We start from the raw sequence: 25,906 nt of genomic DNA on the forward strand, positions 1-25,906 counted from the left end.
CTTTTCTCTTGCTGTTTTCAGTATTCTCTCTTTGTCTTTGGCATTTGACATTCTGATTAGCATGTCTCAGAATTGGTCTCTTTGGATTTCTTCAGATGGGAGTACATTGTGCTTCTTGGACAGGGATATCTATGTCCTTCAATAGGGTTGAGGAATTTTCTAACATTATTTCTTTAAATATTCCTTCTGCCCCTTTTCCCTTCTCTTCTCCTTCTGAGACACCCATGCCACATATGTTTGCACATCTCTTGCTGTTGTTTAGTTCCCTGAGACCTTGTTCAATTTTTTCCATTCTTTTCTTCATCTGTTCTTTTGTATGTTCACTTTCAGAGGCCATTTCTTCAAGCTCACCAATCCTTTCTTCTACCTCCTCAAATCTGTCAAATCTGCTATTAAATGATTCCAATGTTTTTTTTAAAATTTCATTTATTGTGCCTTGTATTCCCATAAGATCTACTATTTTTCTATGCATACTTTCAAATTCTTCTTTGTGCTCATCCAGTGTCTTCTTGATATCCTTAATCTCTTTATTCATCTCATTGAATTTATTAAGATCTGTTTGAACATCTATGATTAGTTGTCTCAACTCTTTATACATCTGGAGGTTTAACTTGTTCCTTTAACTGGGCCATAGCTTCCTGTTTCTTGGTGTGGATTGTAATTTTTGGTTGGTGTCTTGGCATCTGGCTTACTAGAGTATTTATTCTGGGTGCATTTTTTCTCTTTAGTTTAGGCTTCCTGCCCTTTCTCCCTTGCTGATTGTGCAGTAGGAGCCAAGCATGTAGTTGGTGCTGTAAGCTGTGGAGCCTCAAGCTGCCCTCATTGCCCCAGGGACAATGAAGCTTCTCCCAACTTTCTCCTTTTCCAGAGGTAGGGACAGAGTCACAACTGTGTGGAATAATCCAAGTCATGCAGGCCTAGACTGTAGTTGCCCAGAGAGACTGATGAAGCTTCATGCCCCTTTCTCCCCTGCCCGGGTGGCGATGCAGCTGCAGGTGTGGGCAGCAGTCTCTGCAGTGCGGGTCCAAGAGGACCGCAGTTGCCCCAGTAGACTTCCGGTTATTCAGTCTGTGCCAGCCAAAGGTACCTGCAGTTACCTGGAAAGGCTGGTGCCAAGCCCACCAGACTCCTCCCTGCCAGAGGTGAGGCTGAAGCCTAGGCTAGGGCTGCAGGCTGGTCTGGGTGAAAGAAACTGGTTCCTACTGTCACTGTGATATTTGGTCAGGCTGGCTTCCCCTCAGGCTGGGGGCAGAGTCAAAATGGCGGCCACCAGCCTCTTTCCTACTTGGACAGATTCACACCCCAGCTGTTTCTAGAGTTATTCCTTAGCCATCTGAGTCTTCCAATCAGTAGCTGAAACAGGCAGCCAACCGTCTCCTCCTCCCCTGTTTTTGGGAAATGGAGCTTCCAATTCTAATCACAGAACAGCTCCTGGGGTGGCAGCTTGGCTGGTAATTTCCCAGAGAAGCTGGCACAGGTCCCTGCAGCTTCCTCCATGCTGGAGGCGGTGCTGGGGCCTAGGCTGGACCTGCAGTCTGACCTGAATGGAAAGTAGCTGGTCCCCACCAGCCCTGGGATGTTCGGTCCACCCTGCTTCCCCTCGTGCCGGGTGTGGAGTTAAGACGGCAGCTCCCGGCCTCCTTCTGACTTGGACAGGCTCAAACTTAAGCTGTTCTCAGGATTATACTTTAGCCTGCTGGATTTACTTATCAGTAGCTGAAGGTGGTGCCCAATCATCTCTTCCTCCCCTGTTTTTGGGAAGTGGAGCTTTCAATTCCAGCCACGGAACAGCTCTGGAGGCGGCTTGTGCCTCCAGTGGAAGACGGGCACTGGCCTCCAGGGCATGGAGTGCTCTACTTAGGAGTTTTCTTTGCAGATGGGCATCTTCCTCCTTCCTTTCCTTCAAGGATGTTGCAGGATGCCCTTCTGGCCTCCTGAAGCCCCCAAACAGGTGCTTCAGCTAGCTCCAGAGAGCTCTGGGTGTTTACAAACTGCCGTGGAGCAGGGGCTGATTCTGAGAGTTCCTTACTCTGCCGCCATCTTGCTGGTTTGTCCTTGATTTTTTTTTTTTTTTTAGGTATCTGGCTGGGGGCGTTGAACCTGGGACCTCAACCACTGAGCTCAACCACTGAGCCACATCAGCTCCCCTGAGTTGGTTTTCTCATTTGTTTGCTTGTTGGTTTTTGTTTTATTTTTAGGAGGCACCGTGGAAGGAACACGGGACCTCCCCCGGAAGCAGGCTCTCAACCACTTGCGCCACAGCCGCTCCCCTTGATTTGTTTTTAAGTATTTTTTTTTATTAGAGAAGTTGTGGGTTTATAAAACAAGTATTCATAAAATACAGGATTCCCACCTACCACCCCACCACCAACACTTTGCTTCGGTGTGAAACATTTGTTATTACAAGTGATGATAGCAATTCCACCCCCCACCCCAGACAGGCTTCCTCGTCTGTCTGCTCATTGTCTTCTCACTGTGTCTGCTCATTGTCTCTGCTCATTGTGTCTACTCATTGTCTCACTCATTTTCTTTAGGAGGCAGCAGGAACCGAATCTGGGACTTCCCCAGTGGGAGGCAGGTGCCCAACTGCTTGAGTCACACCAACCCCCTGCTCATTGTGCCTGGTCATTGCATCTGCTCATGCAGCTCATGTGCCAGCTCATGTGTCTGCTCGTCTTCAGGAGGCACCAGGAACTGAACCCGGGACCTCCCATGTTGGAGGTGAGCACCCAACTGCTTGAGCCACATCTACTTCTGATGGTAGCAATTTTTCTGTAATCGGCCTTTTTTTAAACAGCAGTTACTATGTTACAATTGAAGAAAGATTATTCAAATAGTGCTATTAACTATTGTCCACAGTTTACATTAGATGTATTTTTTACCCACATACCACCTTACTGTTAACACCTTGTATTAGTGTCGTGCATTTGTTATAACTCATGAAAGAACATTCTTATACATGAACCATTGACTATGGTCCATCTACTATAGAGTTCACTGTTATACAGTCCTATGTTTTTCTTTTATTTATTTATTTGCATTTCATTATTTATTTAGATGTTGAAGTTCTCACACTAGGTTTTTACAAGCTGGTAAACACTGACTAATTATTTTCTCCCAGTGAACTATAACCACACATTCCCAGAAGTATAAATATATGGTTGAACTAAAATTAGTGCCCGTCACCATTTTATCAATTACATAATAAAACAAATTATCAAGTACCAAATAAGTTACACAGCCCAAAAGGCATATAAAATATTAGATGTCTGTTGAATTTTTCAGCAGAAAACTTTTCTTTGCAAGAGGTTGGGAAGAGAAGGAAAACATCACACTTCAGACAAAAATAATAGTTGGTAAACAATTTCCAACGGATATAAGAAAAGAAATGTTACGATTAACAATGATTGTAGCTCCCATAACAAAGCATCTCTACCTTTTAAAATATACTAAATTAAAGAGCACATTCTACGTGTTCTGCACAAGGCGAAAGCAATGCTTTACTAAAAATATCTAATAGCTCCTTCCCATCCATATGTCAGGCAGTCCCTGTTAAGTTGCACCCCAAAGTGCAAACATTAAATTTACTGTAATGCTTTTTCGTTTGGAGACATTGAAGACACATGTGCTTCTGTGCAATGAAAGTTTTTCAAAGAATGGAGGTTTTCTCCTCACAAAATGAGATTTATAGATGGACTTCAAATAATCACCATAATGAGGTGGAATGCGATGATGGACACCATAAGGGTGGAATGCGATGATGGACAAAGTAAATGTATTAATATCATAGCAATGTAAGAATATGTAATATTTATATAAAAGTAGATAAACAGAGGTTCTGAGGGAAGGGGAGGCAAATAATAGGTGGAAGAGGGGGCATTTTTTTGGCATTGGAATTAAATACAAACCACAATGTAAACTACAGAGCTTGGTTAGTACAATGCTTCAATATGTGTCCATCAGTTGTAACAAATGCACCAATCAACTGGAAGATGTTATTAATAGGGGAGGAGGGGGGAATGCCCCTTATACTTGCAATGTAACTTTTCTGTAATCTAAAACCCCTTTAAAAATAAGGTTTACTATATTTTTAAAAATCACTGGAAAAACAAACCAAATATAAGATCATTTGGTTAGTAGTAATATTTGTAGGATGCTTTTTCATCATTAATTAGAAATGTTTCACAATAATCAAGGTATTGGTGTTAGGGTGAGGTATGATGTCCCTGCATATATGTATTTGTGTTTTATAAGTTCACAACTATTACTACTTCCTTATTGTTTATGTATGTTTATGTATGAGTGATATACTTCAATAAATTTTTTTAAAAGTAAAAAAAAAAAATCACCATAAAACTTGGTAAAAAAAATCCAACAAACACAATGGTGGCACAAACCTGATGTGTACTGGCACAAATGTGGGAGAAGTAAACATAAAGTGAACAGGCAAATAATCATATAGGCCCCACTCTCAACGTTTGAAATGACTGAAGGAATAAACCACATAAGGTCTAGGGTACGTTCCTGGGATTTTAAGTTCCGTATGATACTAAACACATACAAGTGTTGTGCTGAGTATTTTGGCACCTAATCTCTCTAAATTTCTTATATATTGACAAGACTCTGGCATGGGAATAGATTAAAAGAAGCTATAACTAGATACTATGTGATTTCAGGAAGGGTCAATTGTTACAAATGATAAGCCCATTTAAAGAGTTGACCAGCAAGACTGTTTTTGCTAAGTGTCCTAATAGGCTGATTGTAACCCACAGAGGTTGCAATTTCATCAGACCTGTGGCATGTAAAGCTGCTTGTCAACAGTCCTGTGGGCTCCTGGTGCAGGGCGTCAGTGGTGGGGAGGGGGCCCCAGGGACATGCCTCACGGAATGCGATGCGTTCATGTGGTCATGGGGCATCGTCTCAGTATGTGGATGCCCACACAATAGCCGATGGAATACTGAACTCCCGTCCTGGGGAGTCCTGCTACATTCTCTCATAGAGTGGCAAGAATCTCTAGAGTACAGTCAGTGCTTAGCAAAGGAGGACAGACCAATACGCCAGGTCCTTGATATAGATACTTGTTCTTGTGAAATTGAAACTTAGCCTAGTAATATATATTGCCTGAGCAGTACCTCCTGAAAACCTCTTTTTTTTCCCTTTCTTTATTTTTTTTAATGTTACATTAAAAAAAATATGAGGTCCGCATATACCCCCCACGTCCCTCACCCCACTCCTCCCATAACAACAGCCTCCTCCATCATCATGGGACACTCATTGCACTTGGTGAATACATCTCTGAGCACTGCTGCACCTCATGGTCACTGGTCCACATTATAGTTTACACTCTCCCCCAGGCCACCCAGTGGGCCATGGGAGGACACACAATGTCCAGTAACTGTCCCTGCAGTAACACCCAGGACAACTCCAAGTCCTGAAAATGCCCCCACATCACATCTCTTCTTCCCATTCCCTACCCTCAGCAGCTACCATGGCCACTTTCTCCATCTCAGTGCTACATTTACTTGCATTACTAATCACATTAGTACATGAATAGAAAATATCATTAAGTCCTCTCTAATCCATACTCTATTCCTCCATCCTGTGGATGCTGGAATGGTTATGTTCACTCCACATCTGTATCGAGAGGGGGCTTAGATTCCACATGCATGCTGGATGCAATTCTCCTGCTTTCAGCTGTAGGCACTCTTGACTCCCTGGTGTGGTGGTTGACCTTCTTCACCTCCATGTTAGCTGGCTAAGTCCAATAAACCAGAGGGTAGGAGTTGCAAGTCTGTTGAGGCTCAAGCCCCAGCTGGTACATGAATCCAGAGATTCAGGTCCCCTGAGTATACACTAAACCCCAGCGCCAACTACAGGTCCGATAAAAGTAACAGGAGAGGCTTGTGAACAAAGATCACATCTGAGTCCAACTGTATCACACTCAGGAACACAAACTCCAAAGTAGGGCCAACTGACATGGCACTGAACTCCATCTGCCATGGCCATAGAACCTGTGGGTCTCTGTAGCCCTCAGAAGAACCAATACCTGGGGTTGTATCTACTTTAGCTGTCTCTGGGACTCTGCTGAGATGTGCATAAGGGTGATCCCTCTGATGACCTCCTGGCTCTTTTTTGGAGACTCATGGCCATATAAACTCATTTGTCCTTTCCATTTCCCCCTTTTATTCAAGGTCAAAAAGCATTTTTAACTCCTGATATTACATGTAGGCTGAGATATTCTGCTGGTCTGAGTTGACTCTTTTATTCAAGGTTGTTTTCTAATTACATCATCAGCTGGTACTTGGTAGTAATCCCTTGGCACCAGGGAGGCTCATCCCCAGGAGTCATGTCCCATGCTGCGGGGAAAGCAATGCATTTACATGCTGAGTTTGGCTTAGAGACTGGCCACATTTGAGCAACATGGAGGCTCTCAGGAGCTAATTCTTAGGCTCCCTGCAGCTCTAGGCCTAGTTCTTCTTTCAGGTGCACAGGCTCACAAGCATAGTCATTAGTATTAAGGGCTCATTGTTGGACCATCCTTCTTTTTTGGTCTTTGCCATTGCTCTCGGGGGATTGTTGCTGTTCCATTAGGGAATGTGATAGAGCTCCCCTGGCTAGGAACTCAGCACTCCCTCAGTTGTCATTTTTAACTGTAACCACTATGAAAATATCCAAACATTTTTATGTCCCCTGTATCTATGCCCTGAAGAACTCCCTCCCAACCATGTGCCCTCTATCAATAACATCCCACATCAGTATTCCTCCCCTGCCATTGGTGAACCTCTCTGTGATCCAAAACTTCTTTGAAAATGAAGCCCCATATATTGCCAGGTTCCATTAATAGTAAAATGGAATATAGTGATGGGTTTAAAGGTTAAATGTAGAATACATATTAATTTAGAAAAATTAAGGTAAAAATAAATTGGGGTATCAAAACATTTAAAGATTAAAAAGCTTTGTTTTTGATGTTTTGCCTTCCATCAATGTAATAAGTGTTGCCCTGTATGCACATTGGCAAGGCAACTTCTTCCATCTCTTCCTCAGTGTCTACGTCCTTCCTTTTACTTTTTTTTTCTAATTAGTAAGCTTATCTTCAAAAATTTTTATTTTTTTATTTTTTATTTTTAAAAAATATTTAGTTATTTATTTCTCTCCCCTTCTCCCCCCGCCCCAGTTGTCTGTTCTCTGTGTCCATTTGCTGCATCTTCTTTGTCCACTTCTGTTGTTGTCAGTGGCACGGGAATCTGTGTTTCTTTTTGTTGCGTCATCTTGCTGTGTCAGCTCTCCGTGTGTGCGGCGCCATTCCTGGGCAGGCTGCACTTTCTTTTGCGCTGGGCAGCTCTCCTTACGGGACACACTCTTTGGGCATGGGGCTCCCCTGCACGGGGACACCCCTGGGTGGCACGGTACTCCTAGCATGCATCAGCATTACGCATGGGCCAGCTCCACACGGGTCAAGGAGGCCCAGGGTTTGAAACGCGGACCTCCCATGTGGTAGACGGATGCCCTAACCACTGGGCCAAGTCTGCTTCCCCACAAAAGTTTTAGATCACAGTAATTCACATATACAATATATGGTATGCCCACATATCCAACATAAGACACTTTGACCCTTCCCCAGCAATAATCTTTTTACATGTTCATACTATATTTACTGCAACTGATGTAAAGATATTGAGACAATAGCTTTCAAACAAGGTTACACTTGGGTTTACATTATGGTTTATACTTTAGGCTATACAGTTTTCTAAATTTTTACTTATCTTATGTTTTACATTATGATTTACACTTTAGCCTATAGGCCCCTATACATTTTTGGTGTAATTTAACTTGTCCTATATCCATCATTGCATGATCTTGTGGAACACTTCCATTGCCCCACAGTTGCACTGATTCCATCTATTCAGTACCTCTTTCCCCTTCCCCTCAGGGCCCACGTGACAATCAGTCTTCATTGGTTGAAGGGCCATGTTCAGAGACACTTGTAGCAATGTTGAGGGCTTGACATGCTTGACTGCCCTAACCCACTGGGAGACACCATTTCTCTCAAGAGATAAAATTCCCTCTGTTTGAGAACATCAGTCCTCCCCAGGATGTGGGTATACCTCCACTCTCATTGTATGGGTCTCCGCCCAATGATATAACCCACTATGACAAAATGGGCATTCACATATTCTCTAGGAGCCTGTCCTGTGTCAGATTCTCCCCTTTAAGCATCTTATTTTTTTTTTTTTTTTAATATTTATTTATTATTGTTTTTTTAAATTACATTAAAAAAAATATATGAGGTCCCATTCAACCCCACCGCCCCCGCCCCCCACTCCCCCCACAGCAACACTCTCTCCCATCATCGTGATACATCCATTGCACCTGGTAAGTTCATCTCTGAGCATCACTGCACCCCATAGTCAATGGTCCACATCATAGCCCAGACTCTCTCACGTTCCATCCAGTGGGCCCTGGGGGGATCTACAGTGTCCCGTAATTGTCCGTGAAGCACTATCCAGGACAACTCCACGTCCCGAAAACGCCTCCACATCTCATCTCTTCCTCCCGTTCCCCACACCCAACAGCCCCCATGGCTACCGTTCCCACACCCATTCCACATTTTCTCTGTGGACATTTGATTGGTTGTGTCCATTGCACACCTATGTCAAGTGAGGGCTTAGATTGCACATGGGTACTGGATGCACTCTTCCCGCTTCTAGTTGTAGACACTCTAGGCTCCATGTTGTGGTGGTTGACCTTCTTCAACTCCATGTTAGCTGAGTGGAGTAAGTCCAATAAGTCAAAGTGTAGGAGCTGAAGTCTGTTGAGGCTCTGGGCCTGGGTGTCATATTATCAGTCCAGAGATTCAAATCCCCTACATATATCTTAAACCCAGCACCAACTACAATTCCAATAAAGTAGCATGCAAGTCTTGTGAAAAGAGATCCCCTCTGAGTCTATTTCCATCATGCAGAAACACCAGCTCCAAAGAAGGGCCATCTGTCATGGCAGTGAACCCCTTCTGCCATGACCATAGAACCCGTGGGTCTCTTTATCCCTCAAAAGAACCAATACCTGGGGTTGTATCTACCTTATCTGTCTCTTAGACTCTGTTCAGTTGTACATAGGGGTATTCCTTCTGACAACCTCCAGACTCTTTTTTAGAGACTCACAGCCTTATAATCTCATTTCTCCTTTCCATTTCCCCCTTACATTAGGTCAAACCGCTTCCCGAAGTCATGTTATTATATGTAGACAGGTATATTCTGCTGTTCCGCATTGAATCTTTAATTCAAGGTCATTTTCTAGTTGACCCTTTAAGCATCTTAAACAGGTAACCTTCCTTATTATAGTTTTGAAAAAGTTTTCTCAGCATTATACTCTCAACCACATACCTGACAATCTCCTATGTTCATATGTTGCCCCACCCTCCCCACAATTTCTTGGGCAATATTACCCATCCGCCCATCCCTAGCCCCCCTCAAGCCTGCAAAGCCCCCCCCAAAGGTACCCGTATGCCCCCATTTTATCCCTTCCCTGTACGAATACTTACCTCCAGCTTATCATAGATTTCACCCAGGTAGGTGTCAGCTTACATCCTTCCTCTACCCCCCGATTTCCTGTAAGCCTATCATCCAGTCTCTAGCTCTCTGAGGCAGCTTGGTTTACTTATTTCATATCAGTGAGGTCATGTAGTATTTGTCCTTCAATGCCTGGGTTGCTTCACTCAACGTAAGGTTCTCAAGATTCATCCATGTTATCACGTGTGTTTGTAGTGTATTCGTTCTTAATTCTGAGTAGTATTCCATTGTGTGTATATACCACATTTTATTGATCCATTCATCTGTTGACGGGCATTTGGGTTGATTCCAACTTTTGGCGATAGTGAACAATGCTGCTATGAACATTGGTGTGCATATATCGGTTTGTGTCCTGGTTTTCAGTTCTACTGGGTATATACCCAGCAGTGGAATTGCTGTGTCATGTGGCAAATCTATAGCTAGTTTTTTGAGAAACCGCCAAACTGTCTTCCAGAATGGCTGGATCCTTCTGCATTCCCACCAGCAGTGCATGAGTGTTCCCATTCCTCCACATCCTCTCCAGCATTGGTAATCTACTGTTTTTTTCATAGCTGCCAATATTATGGGAGTAAGAGGGTATCTCGTTGTAGCTTTGATTTGTATTTCCCTAATAGCTACAGATTTGGAGCATTTTTTCATGTGCTTTTTAGCCATTTGTATTTCTTCTTTGGAGAAGTGTCTGTTTAAATTTTTTTCCCATTTTTTAAATGGGTTGTTTGTCTTTTTATTTTCAAGATATAGGAGTTCTTTATATACGCAGGATATAAGTCTCCTATCAGATATATGGTTACCAAATATTTTCTCCCATTGTGTGGGTTCCCTTTTTACTTTCTTGACAAACTCCTTTGAGGTGCAGAAGGCTTTAATTTTGAGGAAGTCCCATTTATCTATTTGTTGTTTTGCTGCTCGTGCTTTGGGTGTGAAGTTCATGAAGCCATTTCCTATTACAAGGTCCTGTAGATGCTTCCCTACACTGCTTTCCAAGGTCTTTATTGGTCTTGGCTCTTATATTTAGGTCTTCGATCCAACTTGAGTTGATTTTTATATAAGGTGTGAATTGATAATCTTCTTTCATTCTTTTACATATGGGTATCCAGTTCTCCAGGCACCATTTGTTGAAGAGGCCATTCTTTCCCAGTTGAGAGGGTTTGGTGGCCTTATCGAATATTGTATGACTGTATATATGAGGGTCTATATCAGAACTGTCAATTTGGTTCCCTTGGTCAGTGTGTCTATTCTTGTGCCAATACCATGCTGTTTTCACTACTGTATCTTTGTAGTATGTTTTGAAGTCAGGTAGCGTGATTCCTCCAATTTAATTTTTTTTTTCAATATGTCTTTGGCTGTTTGGGGCCTCTTTCCTTTCCAAATAAATTTCATAGCTAGTTTTTCTAGTTCTTTAAAGAATGCTGTGCTGATTTTTATTGGGATTGCATTGAATGTGTAGATCAGTTTTGGTAGGATAGACATCTTAATAATAGTTAGTCTTCCTATCCATGAACAGGGAATATTCTTCCATTTATTTAGGTCTTCTTTGATTTCCTTGAACAGTCTTGTATAGTTCTCAGTGTATAAGTTTTTTACGTCTTTAGTTAAGTTTATTGCTAGGTATTTGATTTTTTAAATTTACTACTGTAAATTGTATTTGTTTCTTTTTTGTTAATAAAATTTTCCCCATTAACATTTTTTAAAAGATTTATTTATTTATTTATTTCTCTCCCCTCCCCCCTACCCCAGTTGTCTGTTCTCTGTGTCTATTTGCTGCGTATTCTTTGTCGGCTTCTGTTGTTGTCAGCGGCACGGGAATCTCTGTTTCTTTTTGTTGCGTCATCTTGTTGTGTCAGCTTTCCATGTGGGCAGCGCCATTCCTGAGCAGGCTGCACTTTCTTTTGCACTGGGTGGCTATCCTTAGAGGGCGCACTCTTTGTGCATGGGGCTCCCCTACACGGGGGACATCCCTGCATGGCGGGGCACTCCTTGTGCACATCAGCATTCCGCATGGGTCAGCTGCACACGGGTCAAGGAGGCCCGGGGTTTGAACCGTGTACCTCCCATGTGGTAGACGGACACCCTAACCACTGGGCCAAGTCCACCGCCAATCGTATTTGTTTCTTGATTTCCTCCTGAGATTGCTCATTATTGGTGTACAGAAATGCTACTGATTTTTGCGCATTGTACTTATAACCTGCAACTTTAGTGAACCCATTTATGAATTCTAGAAGCTTTCTTGTAGACTTCTCAGAGTTTTTGATGTATAGGATCATGTCATCTGCAAATAATGAAGTTTTGACTTCTTCCTTTCAAATTTGGATGCCTTTTATATCTGGTTCTTGCCTCAGTGCTCGAGCAAGTACTTCTAAGACAATGTTAAATAGAAGGGGTGATAGTGGGCATCCTTGTCTTGTTCCTGATCTTAGAGGGAAAGATTTCAGGATTTCACCATTGTAAATGACGTTGGTTGTGGGTTTTTCATATATACCCTTTATCATGTTCATAAAATTTCCTTGTATTCCGATCTTTTGCAGTGTTTTTATCAAGAAAGGGTGTCGTATTTTGTCAAATGCTTTTTCTGCATCTATAGATAAGATCATGTGATTTTTTCCCTTCAATCTGTTTGTATAGTATATTACATTGATTGCTTTTCTTATGTTGAACCATCCTTGCATACCTGGAATGAATCCCACTTGGTCGTGGTGTATAATTTGTCTAATGTGTTGTTGAATACGATTAGCAAGTATTTTGTTGAGGATTTTTGCGTCTAGGTTCATTAGAGAAATTCATCTGTAATTTTCCTTTCTTGTGGTGTCTTTGTTTGGCTTTGGTACTAGGGTAATGTTGGCGTCATAGAATAAGTTAGGCAATGTTCCTTCTGTTTCGATTTTTTGGAAGAGTTTCAGCAGGATTGGTGTCAGTTCTTTCCGGAATGTTTTGTAGCATCCACCTGTGAAGCCATCTGGCCCAGGGCTCTTCTTAGTTGGAAGGTTTTTAATGACTGATTCTATCTCTTCTCTTATGATTGGTTTGTTGAGAACTTCAGTTTCTTCTTTCGTCAATATAGGCTGCTTATGTGTTTCTAGGAATTTGTCCATTTCCTCTAAATTGTCCTTCTTACAAGACGCAGCAAATAGACACAGAGAACAGACAGCTGGGGTGGGGGGAGGGGAGGGAAATAAATAAATAAATAAATAAATAAATAAATCTTTTTAAAAAATAAATTGTCCTTCTTGATGGAATGTAGTTTTTCAAAGTATCCTCTTATGATAGTCTTTATTTCTGTGGGGTCAGTGGTGATATCTCCTTTCTCATTTCTTATTTTGTGTATTTGCATCTTCTCTCTTTTTTTTCTTTGTTAGTCTAGCTAAGGGTTTGTCAATTTTATTGATCTTCTCAAAGAACCAGCTCTTGGTTTTGTTTACCTTTTCAAGTGCTTTCTTATTTTCTATTTCATTTAGTGCCTCTCTTATCTTTGTTATTTCTTTCTTTCTTCTTCCTATGGGGTTACTTTGTTGTTTTTTACTAATTCCTCCAAATGTGCAGTTAGTTCTTCAATTTTTGCTCTTTCTTCTTTTTTGATGTATGAATTTATGGCTATAAATTTCCCTCTCAGTACTGCCTTTGCTGCATCCCATAAGTTTTGGTATATTGTGTTATCATTTTCATTAGTTTCAAGGTAGTTATTAATTTCTTTTGAGATTTCCTCCTTGACCCACTGTTTTTCTAAGAGTATGCTGTTTAGTTTCCATATCTTGGTTCAAAATCTGGGCCTCTGGCCCTTGCAGATTTCCAGCTTCACTCCACTGTGGTCAGAGAAATTATTTTGTATGATTTCGATCTTTCTGGATTCATTGAGACTTTCTTTGTGGCCTAGCATACGGTCTATCTTGGAGAATGATCAATGTGCACTTGAGAAAAATGTATATCCTGCTGTATTTGGGTGTAATGTTCTGTATTTCTCTATTAAGCCTAGTTCCTTTAATGTACTGTCCAAAGTTTTTGTTTCTTTATTGATTCTCTTTTGAGATGTTCTGTCCAAGTTGATAGTGGTGTATTAAATTCCCTCACTATAATTGTAGAGGCATCTATTCTTTCACTTAGTTTTTCCAGTGTTTACCTTACGTCTTTGGAGGTGCCCTTGTTAGGAGCATAAATGTTTATGATTGTTTATTATTCTTGAAAGATTATCCTTTCACTAATATGTAGTGTCCATCTTTGTCTCACAATTGTTTTGCATTTAAAGTCTATTTTGTCTGATATTAATATAGCTACTCCTGCCCTTTTTTAGTTATTGTTTGCTTGTAAGATTGTTTTCCAACCATTCACTTTCAGCCTTCTTGAATCCCTAGGTCTAAGATGTGTCTCTTGTAGACAGCATATAGATGGGTCATATTTCCTTATCCAATCTTCCACTCTGCATCTTTTGACAGGTGAATTTAATCCATTGACATTCAGTGTTATTACTTTCAAGGAATTATTTATATTAGCCATATTTTCTTTGGACTTGTGTTTGTCATATTTCGTTTGTTTTCTTCTTATCTTTCTGTCTTTTTAGTTGCTCTTACACTCTCCTCCAACTCTGCCTCTCCTGTTTTTTCCTTTCTTCCTGAAGAACGCCCCTTAGTATTTCTTGAAGGGCAGGTTTCTTGTTGGCATACTCTCTTAGTTTTTGTTTATCTGTGAATATTTTGAACTCTCCATCATTTTTGAATGCTAGCTTAGCTGGATAGAGTATTCTTGGTTGGAATTTTTTTTCTTTTAGTACCTTGACTATGTCATACCACTGCCTTCTTGCCTCCATGGTTTCAGGAGAGAAATTAGTACTTAATCTTATGGAGCCTCCTTTGTATGTGATGGTTCTCTTTTCTCTTGCTGCTTTTAGAATTTTCTCTTTGTCTTGAGCATTAAATAATTTGACAAGTATATGTCTTGGGATAGGCCTGTTGGGATTTATGCTGTTGGGGTGCGTTGTGCTTCCTGGACATGTACATCTATCTCCCTCAGTAGATTTGGGAAATTTTAGCCATTATTTCCTCCAACACCCCTTCCGACCCCTTTCCCATCTCTTCTCCTTCTGGGATGCCTATAATGCATATGTTTGTGTGTTTTGCATTGTCATTCAGGTTCCTAAGTCCCAGCTGGATTTTTTCTTTTTATCTATCAGTTCTACTATCTGTTTGATTTCACATGTACTGTCTTCCACATCACTAATTCTCTGCTCTGCCTCTTCTAATCTGCTGTTATTGCTGAGAGTGTATTTTTTATTTCTTGAATTGTGCTTTCATTACCATCATATCCATTATCTTTTTGAGTATGATTGCAATTTCTTCTGTATTCTCTCCAAGTGTTTTCTTCATATTCTTAATCTCTTCCTTTACTTAATTCAATTGGTTGCTAATATATGTTTTGAGAGTTTTAATTACTTGTTTGATGTTCTGCTCCTTTTCCTGGTTTTTAGTTTGTTCACTGGATTGGGCCATGTTTTCCTGATTATTGGTTTGGTTTGTAGTTTTTTGTTGCTGTCTGGTCATCATTTTATCTTGACAGGTTTAATCAGTTCCTTAGCTTCTTTGTCTAGTCTTGGGGTTTAATTAGTTGTTGTTTTTACATAAACTTTCTGAGCAGATTTGCCTCTTCTTTCTTCCCAGGCTCTCCCCAAGTCAGCTGGTACGTTCCTCCAAGCTCGAAAAAAAAGCAGAGGGCTTGGGTAATCACGGACCTCAGACAGGCCTCAGGGTGCATTGGATTTGGGAATGGGAAGTTGGGGATATTGTGGACCCAAGGTATGTAAGTCTGTGGAGTGTGGGCTGCAGGGGCTTAGGGGATATGGACCTGAGAACCATGCATCTGGTAAACACGGGGTTTGGGAGTGCCAGCCCTCAACCAACGGTTTCGGAATCGCCGCAGTCGCCAGCCCTAGGGGGAAGGGTCCCACCCACAACTTCTTTTTTTTTTTTTTTAACTTCCTGCAGCACTTTCTTTTTTTTTTTTTAATTATTTATTTATTTTTTTTAAATTACATTATGAAAAATATGAGGTCCCATTCAACCCCACCGCCCCCGCCCCCCACTCCCCCCACAGCAACACTCTCTCCCATCATCGTGACACATCCATTGCACCTGGTAAGTTCATCTCTGAGCATCACTGCACCCCATAGTCAATGGTCCACATCATAGCCCAGACTCTCTTACGTTCCATCCATTGGGCCCTGGGGGGATCTATAATGTCCCGTAATTGTCCGTGAAGCACTATCCAGGACAACTCCACGTCCCGAAAACGCCTCCACATCTCATCTCTTCCTCCCGTTCCCCACACCCAGCAGCCACCATGGCTACCGTTCCCACACCCATTCCACATTTTCTCTGTGGACATTGGATTGGTTGTGTCCATTGCACATCTATGTCAAGTGAGGGCTTAGATTCCATATGGGTACTGGATGCACTCCTCCCGCTTCCAGTTGTAGACACTCTAGGCTCCATGTTGTGGTGGTTGACCTTCTTCAACTCCATGTTAGCTGAGTGGAGTAAGTCCAATAAATCAAAGTGTAGGAGCTGAAGTCTGTTGAGGCTCTGGGCCTGGGTGTCATATTATCAGTCCAGAGATTCAAATCCCCTACATATATCTTAAACCCAGCACCAACTACAATTCCAATAAAGTAGCATGCAAGTCTTGTGAAAAGAGATCCCCTCTGAGTCCAATTCCATCACGCAGAAACACCAGCTCCAAAGAAGCCACCCACAACTTCTGACCTCCGTGTCAGAAACCCAAAATTCTACTTCTTGCAAGCACCTGTTCTGTCACTGTGTCACCAAATCAACGTCTAGACACCTCCTGCCCTGCAAACCCCCGAAACAGCCTGGTCCAGTAGGACTTTGACCCTGCTCAGCTGCTTCTTTGCAGGAGAGATTATGAAGTGCACTCACTCAGATGCCATCTTGCTCCGCCTCCTCCTGAAAGCCTCTTCGTTGCTCAAATGCAGCCTCTCTCTTAGCCAAACTCAGCATATAAATGCATTACCTTCCCCCCAGCATGGGACATGACTCCTGGGGATAAGCCTCCCTGGCACTGAGGGATTTTTACCAAGTGCCAACTAGTGATGCATTTGGATAAAGACCTTGTATTAGTCAGGGTTCTCTGGAGAAACAGAATCAACAAGAGATATCTGTCCGTGGCATGAGATTCTGTAAGAGTCTCTCACACAGCTGTGGGGATGCACAAGTCCAGGTTCCACAGAAAGGCCACAACCAGGGGCTGCAATGCAAGTCCAGTGAAGGTTCTTGACGAGTTCTGGGAGATGTTGGCTGTCCAAAGACAAGCTGGGAAATTCTCTCTCAATGCTGGGTCACTTCCCCTTTTAAGGCATTCAGCTGATTGGGTTAAGCATCACTCATTGCTCATGGCAATTTCCCTGATTGATGTAATTGTAATCAGCTATCTGTGATTGACCACTGCAGTGAAGTCAATGTGAGTAAAGTCCATAAATGCCCTTGTAGTACAGTTAGCCCAGTGCTTGCTTGACCAAACAACTGGGCACAATTCCTGGCCGATTTGACACAATAGCATAACCATCGCAGACCTAGACCAAAAAGGGGAAATATTGAATATGAATGAGTTTTTATGGCTAAGAGATTTCAAAGTGAGTCAGGAGGTCATTCCAGGGGTTATGCTTATGCACATCTCAGGAAGATCTCACCAACTGCCAGAGTAACCAGTGCCTCGAGCAGGAGGTGCTCCTCAGGGCTCTAGAGACATCAGACAAGATAGGCAGGGCGGACAATTCCAGGAAAGTGGCACCTTGTCCATCGGCCTTACCTTGGAATAGATAATAACATCTCCCCAATGTATCAAGAGTTAGACGCATCTATAATTTTCCTATACGTCATTCTTCTGCTGCTTTTATTTGAACCTGTAATTAGCACTCTACCCATTAAGTATATGTTCCAGAGACTTAAATCTTCTGGCTGTTCATATGCCGGTTGACTCCTGAATCTCAACAGAGTTGCAGCCGACACCTTCTCTCCAGCTCATCGGACTCACCTGGGACACCTAACAAAAGGATGATGATGGACAACGCCCATCCCAAGAAGCAGAGAGTATCTACAACTGCAAGCGAGACAGTTCCATCCGTCTGCCCCATGGGATCTAAGCCCCCTCTCAATCTGGGGCAGAGTGGGCAGCATCATCTAAAACTCCTCAAAATTAAGGAAGGAACGGACTTGCGAGGGTAGTGCAACTATGGACTAAAATAGACTTATTATTCTGTTATAGACTTACTATTAGTCTACCAATGGAAGAACTTGTAACACTGATATAAAGGCAGCGGTTTCCTTGTGATCTATTAATTTTTTAAAAATCAAAAAAATAAATGAAGGCAGTGGCACCAGAGGTCCTGAGGGGAGGGCGAGGGAAGAATAGGGGTAACCTGGGGCATTTGGGGGACATTGGAATTGTCCTGCATGACACTGCAATGACAGATACAGGCCATTATACATTTTGTCAAAACCTTTATTTTTTTTAATTTTTTTATTTTTTAAAGATTTATTTATATTATTTAAACCCCGCCCCCCCCCCCCGGGTTGTCTGTTCTCCGTGTCTATTTGCTGCGTCTTGTTTCTTTGTCCGCTTCTGTTGTCTTCAGGGGCACGGGAAGTGTGTGCGGCGCCATTCCTGGGCAGGCTGCACTTTCTTTCATGCTGGGTGGCTCTCCTTACGGGGCGCACTCCTTGCGCGTGGGGCTCCCCTACGCGGGGACACCCCTGCGTGGCAGGGCACTCCTTGCGCACATCAGCACTGTGCATGGGCCAGCTCACCACACGGGTCAGGAGGCCCAGGGTTTGAACCCTGGACCTCCCATGTGGTAGGCAGATGCTCTATCCATTGAGCCAAGTCTGCTTCCTGCTTGGTCTTATGAACAGTTCCTCATCTTCGTATTTCATTCCGCCTCCCGTCAGTGTTAGGGCAACAAGCACTGGAGCTCTCCCAAGATTTTTCCAGCTACTTCTTTGTATTTTTTTAGGAGATAGCCTTGTCCATGGGAGGCAGGCGCTCAACCCTCCCCTCCAACTGCTTCTTCAGCTAGGCAGGCGGTGCAGAACGGTCCACATAGCCATCATCTTCAGACTTGAACCGCGGGGGAGGTGAGGGCGGGTGTGGGGAGCGGGCACCGAGCACTGCTGGCAGGGACGCGGGCTGGTCCACAGGCCCTCGAGGGGGCGGGAAAGCCTTGATCTGGACACTTTTACGGCCTCAGAACTGTAAGCTCTTAAATTAATGCATCCTTGCCTTGTCAATGGGCCCCGCTTTGGAATCTGTGCTCCTGATTGCGATGAGTTGGACTCGGATTGACCTCTCCACATCTGCCTCTTCTGTCAGTTTTACTGGACCTGGGGCTGGTGTATGCTCAGGACTTGACTCTCTGGCCTGGCCCTGTGTCAGCTCGGCCTTGAGCCTCAGCACAGTTGCGACTCTTGCTCCCCGGTTCATTGGACTTACCTGGGTCAGCTATCCGGGAGGTGAAGATGGTCAACCATCCCACCAGGGAACCGGGGGTGCCTCCAACTGCAAGCAGGAGAATCCCGTCCATCAGCCATGAGGGATCTAAGGCCCCTCTCGAGTTAGAGGTGGAGGGGACGTCACCATCCCGGGGTCCACAGGATGGAGGAATAGAGTATGGATTGGAGTGGACTACTATGGAACTGTTGTGACTAGTAATGGAAGAAATTGTCGCATTGATGGGGAGAAAGTGGCCATGGTGGCTGCTGAGGGCAGGGAGAGGGAAGAAGAGGTGTGATGTGGGGCATTTTCAGGACTTGGAGCTGTCCTGAATGACATTGCAGGGACAGATGCCAGAACATTGAATATCCTGCCATAACCCTCTGGATGGCCTGGGGGAGAGCGTGAGCTACAGTGTGAACTGCGGTCCGTGCAGCGTGGCACTGCTCCAGGGTGTATCCACCAAATGCAGTGAATGTGCCACGATGACGAAAGAGGTTGTTGACCTGGGAGGAGTGGGGGTGGGGTTTATGGGAACCTCATGTTTTTTAATGTAACGTTTTTTGTGATCTATTTATCTTTTTTAAAAAAAGACAATAAAAAATACAAAACAAAAATTAATGAACTAATACATCCCCATTGTAGAAGCCCACCCATTCCTGGTATGTCGCCTCGGCAGCCTTTAGCAAGCTGAAAGGGCTATGACCTGGGCCAGCGGCAGCCTGCATTTCTCCCGCAGGTAGCGGGAGGGACCTGTGTTCTTTCTTTCTTGTTTATTTTCATTGATTTTTAAAGAGCAGTTGTAGGTGCACAAGCAGAAACTACCAAGGTCCCATCTTTACCACCCACCACCCTCTGCGCCCGTTTTCCCCACCATTGACATTTTATGGGAGCAGATGTGGCTCAAGTGATCGAGCGCCTGCCTCCCGCACGGGAGGTCCTGGGTTCAGTTCCCGCTGCCTCCGGAAAAGACGACGAGCACACGACGGACACGGCAAATGCAAACAACAAGGGGGTGGGGAGAAATAAATAAACTAAATCTTAAAGGAAAAAAAAGCACCGATCAATCTCTGGAACCTCAGCAAAAACAAAAACAAAAACAAAAAACATGCTGAGTGGAAGCGGATGTGGCTCAAGTGATTGGGCTCCTCTACCGCATGGGGGGACCCGGGCTCCATCCCTGGGGCCTCTGGTTAAAAAAAAAAGTGTGCCGACGTGGCGAGCCCAGTGCTCGCTTGGCAAGCTGAGTGCCCGCGTGCTGAGCCAGCGCCCATGCAGGGGAGCCACGCAGCAAGAGGATGACGCAACAAAGAGAGACGAGGGGAGAGTCCAGGTGAAGCGCAGCAGAGACCAGGAACTGAGGTGGCGCAACTGACAGGGAACCTCTCTCCCCACAGAGGTCTCCAGGATCGAATCCCAGTGAATCTTAGAGGAGAAAGACGAGAAGAGAAGACAAAAGAAAAACAGATAGAGAAGACCACACAGTGAATGCACACAGACAGCAAACACTGCAGGGGAGAGGGGGGAAGGGAGAAAAGAAACCAAATCCTCTTGGGTTACTTCCAGCTACAAAGGACTAAGTAAACAAATAAGTAAACAAAATATTTTTTAAAACATGCTAAGTGAAAGAAACCAGACACAAATTATTGTGTATTGCATGATTCCATTTAAATAAAATGTAAATAAAAATCAATTTATAAAGATAGAATTAGATTACTGGCTACGTAGGGCTGGGGAAGGATAGAGGGATGGAGAGGTGACTGCTAAGAGGTGTGGGGTTTTTTGTTTTGGAGTAATGAAATTGCTCTAAAATTTTTTTGTGGTGCTATAGGCACAATATTGTGATTATACTAAAAGCCATTGGTTATACACTCTGGATAGATTGAACAGGATTTGAATATATCTCAATAAAACTGCTTTAAAAAAAAAAAAAGATGTGGGGGAAAAAATAATTGAAGAACTGAAAAAAAAGTAACTTTGGAACCTGAGTAAAAAAAAAAAAAAAAGGAAAAAAATTCATGGTTATAAGAGAGAATAAAGAATAAAGACCCTACAGGGGAAAGCAGATTTGACTCAACGGATAGAGCATCTGCCTACCCCATGGGAGGGCCAGGGCCTCCTGACCCGTGTGGAGCTGGCCCACGGGCAGTGCTGATGTATGGAAGGAGTGCTGTGCCCCGCAGGGGTGTCCCCGCGTAGGGAAGCCCCACGCGCAAGGAGTGCAGCCCGCCCAGGAGTGGCGCTGCACACACGGAGAGCTGATGCAGCGAGATGATGCAACAACAACAAAAAAGAGACGCAGTTTCCCAGGGCTGCTGGATAGTGCAAGCGGATGCAGAAGAACACACAGCGAATGCACACAGAGAGCAGACAACGGGGGGAAGGGGAGAGAAACAAATACATCTTTTTAAAAGAGAAAACTTTAAAAAAAAAAGAAAGTAAAATTGATCAGCTAAAAAGATTTGGCCCTCAAGTTCCAGCTCATCTTGGAGCAGTAGATGGTGCTTATAGACGAGGACAGTTTACCTATCAATCTGTAGGTCCTTTTTTAAGTATTTATTTTTTAGAGACTTTATTTATTTATTTCTCCCCTCCCCCTCCCCCACTGTTTGTGCTCTCTGTGTCTCCTCCTCTTCTTTTTAGGAGGAACCGAACCCAGGACCTCCCATGGGGGAGGGAAGGACCCAATCACTTGAGCCACCTCCACTCTCTGCTTGTTGTGTCTCTCGTTGTGTTTCCTCGCTGTGTCTCCTCGTCGCATCATCTTGTTATGTCAGCTTGCTGCGCCAGTCCATTGTGCCAGCTCACTGTCTTGCTCGTCTTCCTTAGGAGGCACCAGGAATCGAACCCGGGACCTCCCATGTGGTAGGCGGGAGCCCAGCTGCTTGAGTCACATCCTCTTCTCTGTAGGTCCTCTCGGAGTGTCATTCATCTCCAGGACACCCAGCTTGCTTCAAAAGACTTCTACAGGCCTGTTCTCGCCAAAATCATGCTGTGGAAAGAGTACACTGGTTTTGTGTGATCTATGAATCTCAGATTTAAAAAAAGTGTACATCAAGTACCACAAGGTTTTATTCACCAGGGACTCCCCTGGCCCCTGATAATAGTTTCTGAGTTTCTGAATGCGATACATGATGTAAGACACAGGGCTGTTTATCCACCCAAGTATACAACAGTTCTGAGAGCTTTATAGTTCGTTGGTTTTTTTCTTAGGAGGGACGGGGACTCGAACTCAGGACCTTGTACATGCGAAGCAGGCGCTCAGCCACGGAGTCAGCTCGCTCCCCTCTGAAGCTTTAGAAATAGATGATGCCGTGGCAGCCTAATGACACGGGGAATAGCGACAGTGCTGGAAATCAAGCGCGATTCCGGAGCTCACGACGTCACGCGGACCGGAAGCCGCCGCGGCGCGCCCGGAAGCTCCCGCGGCGGCTGCGCGCCGCGTTTCGGCGGGACCGTGTTACTCATCTGACAAGGCGAGACCCACGTTCCCGGCGGAGGTGTGGGTTCCGGAGGAAGCCCCTCGGAGAACGAGGCTGGCGACCGGAAGGCCCGACGTTCAACCTGCGACGTTTGTCTACACGAAGAGGATCGTCAGCGCAACGAGGAATTTCTTAGAAGGTGCCGACTAGGTTAGAAAGAGGTAAAAGTGAAAATCAGAGTCTGTCTGAAATTCGGGAGTTGAGACTATGGAACGCCAGTTGGTAGATATTGCCACCGTGGAGGATGAAACTCAAGAAAGTAAAAACAAGGTGGAACTGGTTGAGAAAAATACGGAGCAGCAAAAAGAAAATACGGAGAATCTTTAGCGTTTAGAAATGGAAGCAGAAAACGAGTATGATGCAATTAAATTGAAAATGAACCCGCTGTCAGAGCTAGCAGATCCGCATAAGGATGAATTAAAGCTTGCTGATTCTGAAGTGGATAACCAAAAACTAGGGAAACGGTGTTATGAAAAACAGAAAAACTCTTGAATACTTCAAATAAAAGGAACGAAGGGAGCAGGGGTGGCTCAAGCGATGAGGCGCCTCCCTCCTGCCTGGGAGGTCCCCAGTTCCCTTCCCCGTGCCTCCTAAAAGGAAGACGAGCACGCAACAAATAGACGAGGCAAGTGCAAGCAATGAGGGGGTGGGGAGAAATAAATAAATTAAATAAATCTTTTTAAAAAAGGAAACGAGGGAGCAGATGTGGCTCAAGTGGTTGGGCACCTGCTTCCCACACGGGAGGTCCTGGGTTCGACCCCGGAGCCTCCAAAAAACAAGCGATCAACCAAAACACAGACAGCAAGCAAACAAATGAAAACCAACTCAGGGAAGCGGCTGTGGCTCAGTGGTTGAGCACCAACTCCCCAAATAAGAGGTCCTGGGTTCAATTCCCGGCTCCAGTACCTAAAAAAAAAACAACACAAAAACACGCAAACTTGATATGATAGAGAAAGAGCTGGAGGAGAAAATGGCACAAGCAAGACATACCTGCCCAAAGTGGATAGAAGTAAAAAAAAGAAAATCAGCATCAATTCTAGACAAAGAAAGAAAACTATTAGACAAAAGATACAGGCAGAACCTGTTTGTGGTAGAGATGGAGAGGAAATAACGAAGCTCTGCCAAGAAACAAGAGAGCCCTGTCATGATGTGGATAATAAAGGAAGGACACTAAAACGGTTTATTAAATTCCTGGGAGAAATAATGAATGACCCATAGATACAAGACCTACCAGCAGTCGAGAAGATGTTTGACTCTACGATGCAAATCGTACATCGACCATTTATCATCCCAGTGGGTCTACAGTGGATAAATGAATTTTGACCGAAAAATGAAATTCTTACTAGATCAGTTGAGCCTGGAGAGGAAACTAAAGCTGCTTTCAGTGGCGTCAGAGCTTGTCTTGGAGGTGCACGTTCTTTTTCCACAGCTGGCTTCGTTGTTTCTCTGTGGCCCGTCGCTGAATCCCCTCTCAGATGCCCGGAAGAATCTGATGTCCCAGTGGCTACGGCTAGGGCTAACGGGAGAACTGCAGCGGACGTGCAGCGGAGAGGCAGATTCCCAGCGATTTAGACAACTTCATGCTTCCTCCCCCGGGGGTGAGCTCACTGCCTATGAGAACTGATTAGAACTCTTGGTTTCCATTTTTTGTTTTCTCTCCTTCTTTATTATTTTCTTCTTTTTTGGTCTTTGTCGCATCTTGTTTTTTATTAGAACTCGTTGAATGTCTAATCCTGAAAGACGAAGAACTACTTTTACTCTCTGACCTGTGACTCGAGAGAAAATACAATGGACGTGGATCCTGTAACTTACTAGGCCCTGTCTTCATGCTGACAGATTTGTAAAGGGGAAAAAACGCAGAACTCTTTGATGAAATAAAAGGAAATGGATAGTAATCAAAGAAGGTGTGGCATTGGTGTGGAGAAAGTGGCCATGGTGGCTGCTGGGTGTGGGGAATGGGAGGAAGAGATGAGATGTGGGGGCGTTTTCGGGACTTGGAGTTGTCCTGGGTGGTGCTGCAGGGACAGATGCTGGACATTGTATGTCCTGCCATGGCCCACTGGGTGGACTGTGGGAGAGTGTGGGCTATGGTGTGGACCACTGACCATGAGGTGCAGCGGTGCTCAGAGATGTATTCACCAAGTGCAATGAATGTCCCGTGATGATGGAGGAGGTTGTGGTTATGGGGGGACGAGTGGGGTGAGGGGGGTGGGGGGGTATATGGGGACCTCATATTTTTTTAATGTAATATTAAAAAAATGAATAAAGACAAAAAATAAAAATAAAAAAAAGAAATGGAAGATATTTCTAAAATTAAAAAAAAAACACCAAAGTCCTCTATGTTTATGATCACAACAAAATGTGTAAATAAACCTAAAAAATTAACAATAACCAGGAAATAAAAATTACTGTTATTTTTACTTTGAGAAAAGCAACTTCGTAGTACCTTTTTTTTAAAGATTTATTTATTTATTTATTTATTTCTCCCCTCCCAGTTGTCTGCTCTCAGTGTCCATTCGCTGCGTGTTCTGTGTCCGCTTGTTTTCTTGTAGGCAGCACTGGGAATCTGCGTCTCTTTTGGTTGTATCATCTTGCTGTGTCAGCTCTCCGTGTGTGCGGCGCCACTCCTGGGCAGGCTGCACTTTTTTTGCGTGGGGCGGCTCTCCTTACAGGGCACTCTCCTTGCACATGGGACTTGCCTATGCGGGGGACACCCCTGCGTGGCAGGGCACTCATAGTGCGCATCAGCGCTGTGCATGGCCAGCTCATCACCTGGGTCAGGAGGCCCGGGGTTTGAACCCTGGACTGCCCATGTGATAGACAGATACTCTAGCAGTTGAGCCAAATCCACTTCCCTGCTGCATCTCTTATCGTCTCTCTCAGTGTCTCTTTTTGTTGCATCATCCTCCTGCACCAGCCTGCCGGTGTGGGCCAGCTTGCCTTCACCAAGAGGCCCCGGGAATCGAACCCTGACCGCCATATGGCAGACAGGAGCCCAATGGCTTGAGTCACATCCACTTCCCTTAACCGTCTACTTTCATACACTATTTTTCAGACGTAAAGTTTTCTACATATGCCCATGTACATATCTGTTTAATTGGGGTTCATTTCTACCATAATGTGTAAGAATTAAAATTAAAATTTGAGCACTTAAAATAGATGAGGCAGGAGTAGATGAAAAATAAGGTAAGTGTTGGAGGAGCAGCAGGGAGGTCCCCAGGGCTGGAGCAGACGGAGCGAGGGTGGGAAGTGGGGGAGGGGAAGGGAAGGGGGAGGATGAGGCAGGTTGTGCAGGGCGTGGTAGGCTGCGGGGAGGCCTTGGACTTTTACCCCAAGGAAAGTGGGAGCCATGGAGGACTGCAGGCAGAG

General features: G+C 44.1%; 1 pseudogene; it reads left to right on the forward strand.

The window, feature by feature from the left end:
* Positions 1–22,661: 22,661 nt before the first annotated feature.
* Positions 22,662–24,216, forward strand: LOC101441216 (structural maintenance of chromosomes protein 6-like; annotated as a pseudogene).
* Positions 24,217–25,906: the final 1,690 nt, after the last annotated feature.

Source organism: Dasypus novemcinctus, chromosome 19, assembly GCF_030445035.2.
Source record: "Dasypus novemcinctus isolate mDasNov1 chromosome 19, mDasNov1.1.hap2, whole genome shotgun sequence".
Classification (NCBI taxonomy): domain Eukaryota; kingdom Metazoa; phylum Chordata; class Mammalia; order Cingulata; family Dasypodidae; genus Dasypus; species Dasypus novemcinctus.